This window comes from Typopeltis vanoorti, chromosome 18, assembly GCF_054136105.1.
Source record: "Typopeltis vanoorti isolate ZY-2024b chromosome 18, IOZ_Tvanoo_1.0, whole genome shotgun sequence".
Lineage (NCBI taxonomy): Eukaryota > Metazoa > Arthropoda > Arachnida > Uropygi > Thelyphonidae > Typopeltis > Typopeltis vanoorti.
In genome coordinates this window covers 110,957,992-110,973,241 of record NC_143566.1, presented here as the reverse complement: position 1 = coordinate 110,973,241, position 15,250 = coordinate 110,957,992, and the positions used below count along the sequence as shown (strand labels likewise).

Here is a 15,250-nt window from a genome sequence, read left to right as displayed (position 1 = left end):
AAAAAAATTAATAATAATATACATATATTTAGACAAAATAAAGTTGGGAAAGATTAGTTGATTTAAAATGTACGATCTCCCACAAAGAGGATAGACATAGACCATCAGATCTGTTTACGTTAGGACAGTGAAGTAAAGCTTCACACATTTCTTTATAAAGTTGCTCTGTGAAGAGACGACTTTTATGAAGAACTCGCCTTGTTCCAATGAACTATGTTTAGTGTTGATAGCATGTTCTGCAAGTCCAGACTGTTCATCAGGCTCAAGGTATTTAATATAAGACTTGTGTTTTTCTATCCAAATAAAAGCAGATCTTCCTGTTTGTTCAAAATAAGATAAAACAAGAGCAAGGAATCTGGTAGATGCATGGATAGCTGAGAGGTGGAAGCTTGTCCTTAGAGAAATGAGAAAGGCGAATATTTTTCTGATGGCATGAAAGGCAACAAAAATATTCAGTGATTTTAAAACTTTCACTATGTGTTCACTAATTCTTTTAAAAGCTCTTTTGATGAAAGAATCCTTAAAACCAAACTTAGATAAAAAGTGAATTAATATGTTTTAATTCTTTTTGTAACAGTGCATCTGAAGAACATAAGGAATGGGCACAATGTACTAATATTTTAATAGTTCCAGCCTTTTGACTAAGATAGTGATGAGATTGATTCATTATGGAACTAACAGTCAGGTTTTTTGGGAGAAGACTCATACAGGCTTACTTCTAATGTGTTTTTATGCAAGTTTTCCTCTAGTTTTAGAATTCTTTTCGGTTTGATTCACATCATAAAATGGGGAATCTTTATATGGACTTTTTCAACTGAATGTGAATTAGACACTTTCATACGGAAGTAGCAGGGTTTTTAATTCCAGAAATCAGGATTTTTATTCTGCATAAAGGCAAATCAGCCAGAGAACAGATGGAATTAATAGACAAAAAACACCAGTAGTGGCTAGTAGATGGCATAGTGTGGATAATGGATTATATGGCATAGAGTGCCTTTCTGCAATGAGTCCTTGGAATACACAGAGCTGTCATAAAAATAACCTTACACAATATTATTACTAGTTTCTTCAACAGTTTTCTTCCAAATTGAAGTCTCTAATGAGATTAACTCTTACTTCTATATCTTCTAATCCAAAAGCACTCATGAAAATTCTAAATTTCAATTAGTTTCAAATGGGGCTTAAAAGCTTTGCACAGGTTACATTTCTATAGAATTCTCGCTATTCTTTTCTTGATGTAATGCTATCACCATCCCCTATACATCAGAAAAAATAGTGAGAATTCTAAAGAAATATAATCTCCGCAAAGCTTTCAAGCCACATTTAAAACTAGCTACCCATATCTGCTCCACTAAGAATCAACTCCCTCTTCTATGGTGTATATAGAGAGTTACTGTCCCTGCAAGTTAACTACTAAGGATGACATCTGCATCTCATGCATCTACAATCATGACTACAGTCAATCAGGCATTGTAGACCATGTTCCACATATAACTCACAGAATAAACTGGAAGAAAACCACCTGCTCCATCAGAGCAAATTTAGAAGAGAAAGACCATTTTCAGTATTGCAACTGTCCTTAGTTTTATGCAGTGGGGAAACATCAATACTTTGAGTCCCATTAACATTCTAGGCCACTAAGAGATGTGTCCACAGAAGGCACCTAGTTAGACTAGTCTTTTGTCCACATTTCACTTAGTGTAAGCTGCCTTTGTGTGTGTGTGTGTGTGTGTGTGTGTGTGTGTGTGTGTGTGTGTGTGTGTGTGTGTGTGTGTGTGTGTGTGTGTGTTGCAAGTTTTGTATTGTACTCCCTGAAGATGTCCCTGTGACTGAGATGAAATTTTAAGAGTTAATTATTTCTAATCCTTTCCCCTAATCCTGTTTCATTCCATTAAGTTTCTGACAAGTTTTAGTTAAACTTGAGTAAAATGTGGATGGAAACAAATTTCTTGTGAAGCATATATTTTCCAAATGCATAAATATTTGTAGAATTATTATTGGTAAATCAAAGGAATTATGGTAAATAATAGTCTTACAATCATATCAACTATACATAAAATATAAAAAAATTTTAATTTAAAAGTTCATACCTGTTTCAAATAGCATGACACATTCTGTAGCAGCATTAAATCAGAAAGTCATATTTAGAATTGAAGGAAACAGTTTTAAAATGACAATTACCTTAAACATAAACTGAAGATGTTTAACATGAGAAAAATAAGTTATTGTTTAAATCTTCTTGCAAGGTCAATTATTACATGTATAGATTTATTAAGTAGCATATAGGAACAAATAAAAAAAAAAGTGTATTTTAAACAAGGGTACCCGAAGTTTAATGCTACCCTAGTCCTCAGTTTTACAATAAGAAAGACCAATGGAACAAATACATTCTCAATGACAAGAAAGAGTGAGAGAAAGCATGCAATGTGGTTCCATTTTATCTTGCTTGTTCTTATTATTTTTTCCTGATTCAATTAAGATATTTAAAATTTCCTTGGTGTATCTTGTTTAAATTTTTTTTCCCCACTACTTCATATTTTTACATTTTACACTGAGCTTCATTTACAATCATTGATCTAGTTTTAATTTTTTTTCTTTTTCAATTCACCAGTTGATGAGATGTCTATTACTCTAACATGTAACACTGCTTTTATACAGTTCCTCAGATTTATTATTCATTGTTTAGTTTTAACTTTTTTTTAAAAAAAATTTTTTTTAGAGTGAAAATTCAGTCCATGCAAGATCAGCTTTTTAGGAATGCATTCTGTTTCAGTAGTTTGTCCTCCATGATACTGTTTTAGTTTTTCTTTTAATATTTTTGTACATGTTTTGTACCCTGCACTTAAGAGACTAAATCCCCTATAGTTATTGCAGTCATCTTAATTTCCTTTTTTTTTTTATAAATTGGGATAACGGGTGCTTTTTTCCAAGAGTATGAAGTTTTTCCAGAAATCCAGATGTTAAAGAATATCACAAGTCTTTCATTAAATTTTTCATCTACATTAACAAACATGGAACTTATAAAAAAATCTGCATTTTTGTAGACAAATATTTATATGTTGTCTTCTTGTGGTGTTTTCCTATTTTTCAGCTTATGCATCATATTTTTTAGTGTTGCAATTGTAATATTTTCAGTTAGATCATTCTTTGTTGTATAATATTTTACTTCTTTATTATCATCATAATTTAAAGATGCCAAGAAATTATATTCTTGGTTTCATTCTTTATCCAAGTGAAAGCAAACAAAAGTTTGCTCATGAAGTAACTTCACGATCGGGCTTATATATAGAGGCTAATGACTTCACATCTTCTTCTTCTACTACGCATTATTCCCGCTTCCCATGCAGGGTCCGTGTGTTACTTTAGATGCGACTTCTTGTTAGTACTACTCCCAACCGACCGGTCGCCTGGTCTGCCGCTGGGGGGGGGGGGATATAATTTTGCCTGTTTGTGGGATGAAAAACGCCAGATAAACTGGCGGAAAAAACCCTACTGACCGCGCCCAAGACCGGCTAACTTGGCTATGCCGGAGGAAGATCCTCAAATTCCTCACGTCTACAACGGGAATCGAACCTGGGACACTCCTTCCCCAGGCATATGGTTGTGAAGCGCAAAGCCACTAGGCTAACCGTGCGGGGCTAATGACTTCACATCAATTGTCATAATGCAAGGCACATATCCTTATGGACATGTGGATTCTATGGGAAGGGCCACTACCCAGACTGGTTTCAACCTTTACTGAAGTATGTTTAAGTGCAGGGATACCTTTCCAAAAAACTGATTGATCTACAAGATCACTCTAAATCTCATTGAGTGACCATCAGTGAGAATCACTACTTAACTCATTACTCCTGACCTCTGTCACTTTAGGACAGGAAGCTCAGCAATGGTAGGCAAAAAGCTGCCAACAAGTAGAACCTCTCTACTCCCCGAGGAGGTAAGCAAGCATAATGACTAATTATAATGGCATTAATAAATGTCATCAGTGGAAACCAGACTCAGATAAGATTCAAAGGTTGAATTAATGCAAGAGTAATATACGTTTCCTATATACAAATATGTCAAAAGGTATCACACCTTATTAATAAAATACTCTAGATTAGAGCCAATTGTTGAAAGTTTTTTTTTACTCGGTTATACGATAAGTTAAAGATGCCCAGAAATTATATTCTTGGTTTCATGCTTACACTAGGATAAAGGATAAAACCAAGAATATAATTTCTTGACATCTTTAACTCATAATATAACCAAGTGAAAAAAAAACTATCATCAGTCCAGAGACTTTGAAAATAATTTACCAATTTTTATAAATCGATTGTTTGTATTTTTACCTTTTATTTCTTAGTTCATGTATTTTATTATTCTACAGGTTTTTGGTTGTAGCTTAGACATATCATTTTCTAGTTCAGTTACAAAATAGATCTCTCTATGTTTTTTCCTTATTTCTCATTTGTAATTGCATTCATTCTTTTGTCCTCTGTTTCTGTTTATACTGTTCTGGAATTTAGCCATTTCTGGTGACTTTTTTTGTTTTTATATTTCTTTGTGCTAGTTTATAATCCTCTCTTTCTGTTCGATTCACATTTTCCCATTCCTCTTCTATGTCATTTGATTCATGTATGGTTTCTGTTTTTAAATATGTGCATTTCTGTTACTGTTATTGTTGCTTTGTATGTGGTTGTGTCTAGTAATGAAGAAATTTTGTAACTCGGTTGATAGCTATTTTCCATTTTTCATCATCATAAAATTCCTGATATGTACCCTCAAGGGATGTACAGGATATGGTAGCACTGCATGAAAAACTTACACCATTACTAACTTCCTATCTACAATTTTCCTCCAAATCAATACATTACCTGTCAAGACTCCAACATTGTGAGATCTTATATTTCTATCTTCTAAGGCACTTTTTACTGATCAATCCACCTATCATGGTCTTCCTCCAGGTCTTTTTCCTGCCAACCTGGCAAAGAACACTTGTTTTGCTAATATTTTCTCTCCCATTCTGTTTAAGTGACCATACCACCTGAGATTAGCTCTGCTAACACATTCTTCGATGCTAATAATAATCAGTTCTTTTCTAATATCCTCGTTTTTAATATGATATTGCCACTGATGCCATCAGTTCACCATGCTAATCTTTCTCAAGACTTATGTCTGTGATCTCTATTCTTTGGCCAAGTGTTTTATTTCTAACCCAGCTCTCAGATCCATAAGTTAAAACTGGCTTGAGCACTGTCTTCTATACAGCTAATTTAGTGATTAGACTAATTTCTCTCTTATTCCATATAAATTAATTCAGTTGACTTCCTACCATACCAGCTTTATTGATTCTGTTGTCTATTTCCATACTGAATTTACCATCTTCACTAAAAATCATGCCAAAGTAGCTGAAATGTTTTACCTGCTCTATAGGTTCTCCATTCACAATGCTTTTGCCTATTTTCATTGTCTTTGTCTTGTTATTGCTGACCTTCATACCAAATCTATTACAAGAGTCATTCAATTTAGTCAGGGAATCTTGCAGACTTGTACTGGATTTATTTTGAAATATAACAAATAAAGTAAAGAGCTGAGATTAACATCTCCAATTTTGATATCAGGTTGAATACCACTTCCTTTATAATGTGATCCATATAGATAATAAATAACAGAGGGGATAATGTACATTCTTGTCTGACACAAGATTTAACATTAGACCATCTTCCTGTACTTCCTTCAATTCTAACCGCTGACTTACAATTCAAATAAAGACTAAGTATTGCTTGATATAATGTCCCATTGACACCATATAACTGCAGCGTATTGAATAGCTTCTCTCTTGGCACCTTGTCATATGCCTTTTCCAAATCAACAAAACTTAAATACAGATGTTTGTTATATTCCCATGCTTTCTCGACTATTTGTCGTAAAGTGAAGATCTGATCCTGACAGCCTCTATTTGGCCTGAATTCAGCTTGTTCTTCACCAAGCTTCCTTTCCACAATCCTTCAACCGTTTCTCAAGTATACTTGAATAAATCTTACCAGGAACACCCAGGAATACCTCAGTAATTCTCACATTCAGTTTTATTTCCCTTTTTATATATGGGTACTATTAGAGCTCTACTCCAATCATCTGAAATTCATTCCTCAGTCCAGTCTTTCTGAATTATGCAGTGCAGCCAATGTAAGACTTATATACCACCATACTTCCGCATTTCTGATAAAATTTCATCTATTCCCGCTGCCTTTCCACATTTCAGACTTTTCATGCCTTTTTCTACATCAATACTTGATTGCATGTCTGTTGAGTTTTTTACTACTGTGCTGTCATCACTGCATGTTTCATTTAGCAATTTTTTGAAGTAATATTACTCCATATATCAAGGATATCCTTTTCTCCAGTTTTTGTCACATTTATCATCTCTAATTCCTTTTACAGCACTCTTTCCTCCATTTCTGAGCTTTTTTTCAACCTCAGAATATTTTGCCACCTTCTTGATAATTATTTTCTATGTTTTTACCAAAGTTCTCCCATGACTTTTGTTTAGCTTTCTTACATTTGTCTATGTATTCTCTAAGAGCACAAGCTGACTTAATTGTCAGAAAATTTTGATATGCATTCTTCTTTTCCTTCACTGCCTCTTTAATATCCTGTGTACACCATGGAGTTCTGATTTTTCTATCCTTGCAGACAACCTCACCACATGCCTCTCTGGCTGAATCAATCAATATTTTCTTCAGGATTTGCCATTGGTCCTGTTCTCAAACTCTTTCATTTTTTCTTGAATAACGTTTATGTATTTTAGTCTACAGTTTACATCTGAGAGTTGCTCAAGCTTTATTTGCTTTAAAACATTCTTACATGTTATTCTTTTCAGTATGAAATTCAATTTTATCCTGCTCAAGACTAAATGGTGATCACTTTCAATTTCAAATCCTCTGTACACTCTAGTGTCCTGCACAAGTGAGAAAACATCACTATCAACAATAACATAGTGAATTAGACTTATCTTATTCCTTGCCTCTTCTCTCCTTGTCAATTTTGCACATTTTTTGAATATTGTGTTAGAAATCCAACAGGTATTTGCCATTATTAGCTTTGTTCTTTTCTCCAAATTTTCCCAAAATATTTTTGTATGTCTCACAATCATTTCCCACTCTGCTATTTAGATCCCCAACAAGGACCAACTTTTCCTTTTTCATTGTGTCAGTTGCTTTTTCTAAAGCCTCAAAAAATTCCTCCACTTCTACCTCAGTAGAACCTTCTGTGGGACCATAGGCACAAATAAGACTCATTGTCCAATTCTCCATTCTGATGTTTGCTCACATCCTTCTACTTGATATTGCTTGCCATTCAAGAAGATTAGCCTCGTATTTTGTGTTCAAAACTATAGCTTCACCTTCTTTTCCGTAATTGTCATTGCCTGAAAATAACATTTTGTATATATCATCATCATCATCAAATTCCTGCCATGTACCCTCAAGATGTGTACAGGATATGACAGTACTACATGAAAAAATTACATCATTACTAACTTCCTATCTACAATTTTCCTCCAAATCAGTCTGTTACTTTTTAAGACTCCAACATTATCAGATCTTATATTTCTATCGTCTAAGGCACTTTGTACCGTATCAATCCACCTATATCTTGGTCTTCCTCTGGGTCGTTTTCCTGCCAACCTGGCAGAGAACACTTGTTTTGCTAATTTTGCTAATCTTTCCTCTCAGAAAAATCTTGTCTTTTTTTTTTTGTTTCAGTCACCCCTATTATGACGATCTGGGACTTATCCAATTCCTCAGTTACTAGCTCCATTTCTTTGCCATTTAATCTTTTTATGTTGATAGTATCGATCTTGAACTCTGATGAAGAGTTGGGGTGTGTTTTAGGATTTGTTCCAGTAGCTGACTTTTCGCTGTTCACCCTGGTTCCCTGGTGAAAACAATGGGGCCTTGTTTAACCAGGCAACGTCCCAGCCGGCATGAAATTCTATCATGCTGTACCATCATATTATATTTTGGTTTAAACAATAAGAATACAATTTGGTCGGCTAAATCCCAAATTGCCAGCTCATCCTCGTTCGTTCAGTATCCAGGTACAGCATGATAGAATTTCTGACCTAATGTCCACTTATCGTGGTGCACCCAACAGGGTGCACCACGATAAGATGAGAATTGGACATTAGGTCAGAAGCCCTGGTCGGTTCTCCGCATTCCTTTAAAGGTGATGTGGAGGTCTCCTCTTAGTTATACAGCTTTCACCCTTAAGCACCCCATTTTCCATTTTTGCAGTTTCCAGTTTTCCATGTTCCCAGTTTACTTTTTCCTGAATCATGGTCATTTCCCTGATAGTCCATCCAGCTATTCTTTGGATGAGACTCTAAAGTATATTAAATTTCCCAAGGACAGGTTACTAGCCTTTCGCTGAGTAAGTCCAGTGGTAGGGTTGCTATCAAATGCCTCTGAACAGCAGTTCTAACAGCATTTGCTCTGTTAGGGTTATACTACCCATACCTGGTCACTAGTGTCTCATTTGTACTTTTAGAAAAAAGTGAGGTTGTCATTTTAGTTGGAGAGCTATATATTGTTTTGCCATGCCAATTTTTTTTTTTATATATATTAATAATCAGTGAGTGTGTAAGTGTTTATTTCATAGTTTATAGTTCACTCTGTCAATATAAATAGAAATAATACACTGACCTCATAGCCTGTGCTTCAACCGTAAATTCTATCTATCTATCTATATATATATATATATATATATATATAGATTTTGTTTAGTCATGGAAGGGAGCAGTCGTGTCCAAGGTAGCTCCTGCTTTAAGTTGGTTTTTTTTTTTTTTTTTTTTTTTTTTTTTGCAGCTAACAGTATAACAAAATACAATTTTGCAGCTAATTGTATTTTTTTTTTGCTATCTACTTAAGCACAAACACCTGATCTATCACACTATAAAATAAGGTTTTTTACATACACGAAATTAAGTTATTTTAGTTTTCATTAAATTTCTTTTGTTATCGATACAATGGTATGACTGAGTTATGGAAGTTATATTCCGACAACCAAGGAAATGATGCCAGCCTGGGCCTTACAACAACAGACAAAGTGAATCATTGCTAACAACAGCTGTCCACCCTTGCTCAGTAGAGTTGGTAAAAGGTCTCACAAAGCTCCAACCTTGAATAAGACATCAAACACAGCCCTGCTGAAAGCATCGTACAAAACTCAGCACTTTCTCTTATGCCAATATTGTAGCAACCAGCCAACATGAATTTCTACTATCAGGACAGTTAATGCTCTTACAAATGCACAAACAAGCAACTGCTTATCCCATGACAACGGAGTAGCAATTTTTGAAATCGAAAATATCCCATTATTATTATTACATGACACCACCAGGGAGTCCAAAGACTCATTGAGGGAGGGCATCTCTTCTACAACTCTGTCTCCACCATTCAATCCACCAATGCCACTATGCCCACCAGCACTACTAGTATTTTCACAGACAATCACAAACATCCATGCCCACAGCAGGATTCAAACCTGCAGCCTTTTGGCTGGAGAGTAGATACGCTAACCACTCTGCCAACCAGGCTGGCAATATTTAGAAGCAGTTGCAGAGCATATCCTAGAAAAAAAATATGCATTTCAAGAGTTGCTGGAATCATGCAGATATATTTCAACAATACTTCATGGTCTGAAACATTAATTGAAAAAGAAGTAACTATTGATGCATGCCATGTAAGTGTTTCACTTATCATGCTTACACCCACAAAAGCAACAGTATCAAATATCTGGAAATAAAGTCACAAAATCCTAAAGCTACGAGCCTCTACCACTAAGCCTGAATTTGCCCACATCAAGAGTTTTAGAAGACAAGCTTTAATGCACTTTGGAAACAATGTAATCTGCTCTATATCAAAAATGATAAATACAGAAATAGAATAGCTTACACCTTCTACATCACTGGTGCTGCAATGTTTTAACTGTCACAAAGAAGGCCATGTAAGGAAATCATGCCCATATATATACATACACCCAAGAATGAGAATTGCTGACAAGGCCACCAGCACTAATGGATTCAAAACAAAAAAAGACAGCATTCCCAGGAAATGGCAAACATCTCAAGTACAAAACATTTCACCAAACACTGAAGAATCAGCATCAAGTACTGTTAAAGAAAGTGTATCTTTGAAAGAACTGCTGCCTGTATCATTGACAAGTAACCCTAAAGAAAAGGAAGCAGGAAACAAAAAGAAAACCGCATTAGCAAAACAAGCATAAGAAAATAATAAACAAATGCAGAAAAACAGCTACTCAAACATCGAAAGATAAACTACTGCAGTTGCACTAGAGAACCCCCTGCTCCCAAACATTCTGGAAACCTCCCAACAGCCATGCAGAGGTAGATGAGGAGATAGAGCTTCCTGAGTTTTCAGATGGACATGCAGATCATCCCCACAGTGAAGGTCCACTAACAACTGAGCAGCTTCAGATCTTCCTTAAGAAAGTTCTAGGCTCATCACAAAAACTGATGACTGCATATGACTACACTGCAAACATCAGTGGTCTAATTACCCAGCTGGAAGACCTAAGAAACCTTCTGGCAGCCAAAAAAGGAAGAAAAAACCATCAACCTCAGAAAAAGAATATAATACCTGATCAATGGACTTGAATCCCAGTGGAAGCACAATTATCATTAAAGCAAACAAGGAACACCATGCCAAACAAAATAAATCAGGATATAGTGAACACCCCAGCAAACTTTCTCTCATTAAATGCTAGAGGATGTGCCACACCAGTGTGAAACAGACCCGTCCTGCAGCATATCCTTGCTCAGTGGCCAGATATAGTTATGCTACAGGAAACTAACTTCAATCCCACACAAAAAACTTCATGCCAGCACTGGCCATATACTATGCACCACTGCCCTGTCATGCAACTTCACAGATCAGGAGTCACTATTGGTATCCATCAAAAAAAAAAACTCCCTAAAATTACGAATCATTGATACCTTTCCCAGTTGTGCAATTTATGAAATCATTAATATGATTTCATAGACATACTAATATCTCAAAATATCCTTATAATAGCATCGTTTAGCAATTGTTTTTGAATCTGGCATTTAAAAATACGTATAAACCAAAATACTTCTTTCAGGAAATAAAATTAATGAACTTGTACACTGTAATTTGAGGAAGTATTTCCCACACAGGTAAAATGCAAATAGCAAAAAGTCATAGAAGGAATTCTTCACTAAGTATGGCATAAAAGGAATGAAAAATTGACATCAATATGGTACTATAAAATAGCATCTTTGAAGATATAAATCCATTGCAATTTATAAGATTAAAGCAAAATTTTAATACTTAATTTACGTAGCAAGTATTCAAATGAAAAGTTACATTTTTTAATCATACCTTCATTTTATGTTACAAACACCAGCAAACAAAGTTATACATTCATATTTCTGAATTTAGGGACACAAAACACACATGTTGAAAAGATTACTTTACTGATTATTAATAAAATAATAACTTGATGTTTCGACCTCTGTATTGAGGTCATCATCAGAAGGATACATATGTATAGGAACCAAGCTATATGCTATTGCATTCTATACAGGTAAATTAAATCTATACTGGTAACTAATCTTTTTCTTTGCTTGACCTCTAGTGATTAAAAAAAAAAATTATAAACAAAAACTACAATAAACTCTGCTAAAGTCCTCATGTACTAAGATTCTTCTGGAATTGTATAGTTAAAATTGTTATATTGCAATTATCTTCTGGATTTTACAGTACAGGTGTTATTGATGTTCAGGAAAAAAAAAATCTATTAAGTTAGGTATAGTTTCTGGGAAAACACCATTAAGTCTTCTTGTATTGAGATTTTTCTTTGTGGTTGTTATGAAGGTTGCAGATGGGTCCTCCACATTCTTGGAATGGTTAGACCATCATTTTTATTCAGATCATGTTTGAGCATTTCACATGCTTCCTTGAATTTCCACTCAAACCAGGTTTTGGTGCGGTGTAGGAACTTGGTACCTTTCCAATCAATTCTGTGGTATGTTTGGCCTACGTGGTCAGAAAGGCCGGTTTTTCCAAAATGGAGGTATTTTATTGTCATTTGTGTTCATCCTTCCTGATTGGGATGGTATGCCCTGTTTCCCCTATGTATGGTATTTTACATGCGCATTGTATTTTGTAAACTCCTGGGTGGGCTAGGTGTGGCAGAGGATCCTTAGAAAAACCGAGTAGGTGTCTTAATTTTGTCGGAGGTTTAAAGGTGGTTTTGATGTATTTGTGGAGTGTTCTGTCGATTTTTTCGGAAATGCCTCTAACATATGGTATGGCAATAGCATTCTTGAAATCTTTTTTGTTATTAGTGGTATCTCTGTGGAGGATCTTATGAATGGTTTTTATACTGTATCCATTTTTTTATAAAGGTATGTTTGATGGTCTCATATTCATGGTTAAGAACTTGTCCATTTGAACAAATAGTTTGAGCTCTGTGTTTAAGGGTGCTTATGATCCCTAGTTTTTGTGTTGGGTGGTGATAAGAAGTTTTGTGTATGTCTGGCCTGTGTGTGTGTGTGTGTGTGTAGGTTTGTGATAGACAGAGAAGAAGAGACAGCCTAAAGGAAGTTGTTTTCTTCTATTTCAATGGAGAATTGGATGGAAGCTAAGGAATGTATTTAGTGCTTTGCGGCGGTGGGACCAAATTGCGAAAATATCATCGACGTATCTGAGCCAAATTTTGGGCTTTAGGCATGCCAATTCTAGAGTTGCTCAAATTCTTCCATATAAAAGTTTGCTATTGGGGGGGGGGGGGGGGGGGTGAGCCCATGGATGTACCCTCTTTTTGAAGGTAAAAATTGTTTTGCCACACGAAATATCCGATATCCGGAGCAGAGTATGTGGGCAAAGAGGGCCGTGATGTCGTATGGAAATATGTTCTGTAAGAGTAAGACAATATCATTGATTGGGACATTGGTGAAAAGGGAAGTTATGTCAAAGCTGACTAATAGATCTCGGTCGTTGAATGTAATGTTTTTAATTTTGTTTATGGATTGTGTATTTTTTTTGTAGGAAGGGGAAATGACCAATTCCTCGAGCGTGGTCGCTAATTTTTTTTAGGTAAGTGGTAATTTGGGCTATCGATTCCTTCCACAATTGGATAATGCGATCTGTTTTGTGTACTTTTGACAGGCCATAAATTCTGGGCGCATGAGTATACTGAGGTATTAATTTTTTAATTGTTTCTTCCGGCCATGTGTTAACTGATTTAAGTAGCTCAGTTGTTTTTCGTTGCGTTGCGTGAGGTTGTAATTTACCATTTGGTAGGTGTTGTGGTCCGATACCAAATGGTTCATTTTTTCTATGTAGGTTGTCTAATTTAAAACAACAGTGGTATACCCTTTATCTGTTTTTGTGATAATACTGTCATGGTTATTTTTTTTTTTTTTTTTTTTTTTTTTTTTTTTTTTTTTTTTTTTTTTTAGGGATTTGAGGGCCAGTTTTTCCACTTTGTTCAGGTTGCTGCTTAATTTTTTGGTTGAATTTAGTAAACAGGCAGTTTCCATCCGTATTTTGTCAGCTAAATTGGCAGGGAGTGATCTTAACTCTCTCGATATGATAAATTATATCAAGTTTATTTACTGACCTCGGCGCAATGCCGTAATTTAAACCTTTCTCCATCAGCGAGAGTTCACCTTGGGTGAGATTGTAATCTGATGGTGGTTGGTTGCTCCTAACTGTTTTTTTTTTCCTGAACATTCAGCAGCAACCTGTACTGTACAAATCCAGAAGATAATCGCAATATAACAATATGAACTGTACAATTCCAGAAGAATCTTAGTACGTGAGGATTTTAACAGAGTTTATTATAGTTTTTATTTATATATATATATATATATATATATGAATACTATTATTAACTCGGGGTTGGGATATATTCATTTTTAATATGAACTGACTATAAACCCGAGAATTATAACAAATTGAGATTTATTTGCAAACGCAACATGTTTCGTCGAGATTGACTTCATCAGGCGTTAAGAACGTAGAAAGATATTAAAAGACACTGAAACAAACATTGAGACACTCTAAAGCTATACAATTATAAAGTTATGATATTCGACTGTAAATTACAGTTATTATGAACTTGTGCTATAGTCCGTGTTAAAGTTCTATTATTGTACACTTGTGCATGTGTGGAACCACGCGATCTCCAGTATCTGATAGTAGAGCTGAAAGAGTCAGGCAAATTATAGCTGAGATTATTGTTCATATGAAGAGGGTCCAAGGTGATTTCTTTTGACTCTACAATGCAGCGTTCTACCTCATCATGGCAAATGTGTAGGTTTGAAGTTGTTGTCCAATTTACTTCATGATGGCAGCTTTCATTGTTCGTGTTTATTGAAAACAGGACATGGCCTGATAGGGCAGTAGCTCTGGTTCTCTTGTAAGCAATGTCTCTCTGATGTTCCTTGAGATGTAGGAGGATAGATTTCTCTGTTTGGCCATAGTAAGGTTTTCCACACTCACATGTGACCTTGTATACACCTGGAAATTGTAGAAGGTTGTGAGGTTGTTTATAGTTTCTGAAACTTGATCTTATTTTTGGAAGAGTCGAGAAGCACGTTTGAATGTTGAATTTCTTTAAGATTCTACTCAGTTTTTTGGATAGTGTGCTGATATATGGCAAAGAGATATAGCCTTTGGAGTCGTTCTGTGTCTCTACGTTGACAGTGGGATAATTGTTTGTTGATACTTTTTAAAGAGTAGCCATTGCTTTTAAAGGTCCATTTAAGATGATGTAGTTCTTTTTTTTAGTTCTTCATCTGACGATACAGATCTTGCACAATTCGCAAGAGTTGATATAATACCCAACTTTTGTGATGCGAGGACGCATGCAAATATCTGTCCGTGTGTGTTGGCTTTCTAAATATAGAGACTTTTATTGATTCAGGCATCTTGGTGAGTTTAACATCAAGGAAACAGAGCAAACTATTTTCTTCAATCTCCATGGTCAATTTTATATCCTGATGGAGGTTGTTTAAATGGTTGAGAAACCTGTGAAGATTCTCAATGCCATGCTCCCATATAAGGAATATATCGTCCACATATCTGAGCCAAATTCTTGGTTTTAAACTAAAAGAGGAGATTGCCTTTTGTTCAAAATCCTCGAAAAAAATGTTGGCTAATATAGGAGAGAGGGGGCTTCCCATAGCTAATCCTTTGACCTGTTTATATAGTTTACCTTT

General features: G+C 35.2%; 1 protein-coding gene across 1 annotated transcript in view; it reads right to left on the bottom strand.

Moving 5' to 3' along the window:
- Positions 1-15,250, bottom strand: part of LOC150097072 (RAB11-binding protein RELCH homolog) — a 445,830-nt gene that overhangs the window by 81,128 nt on the left and 349,452 nt on the right. The window lies entirely within an intron of this gene.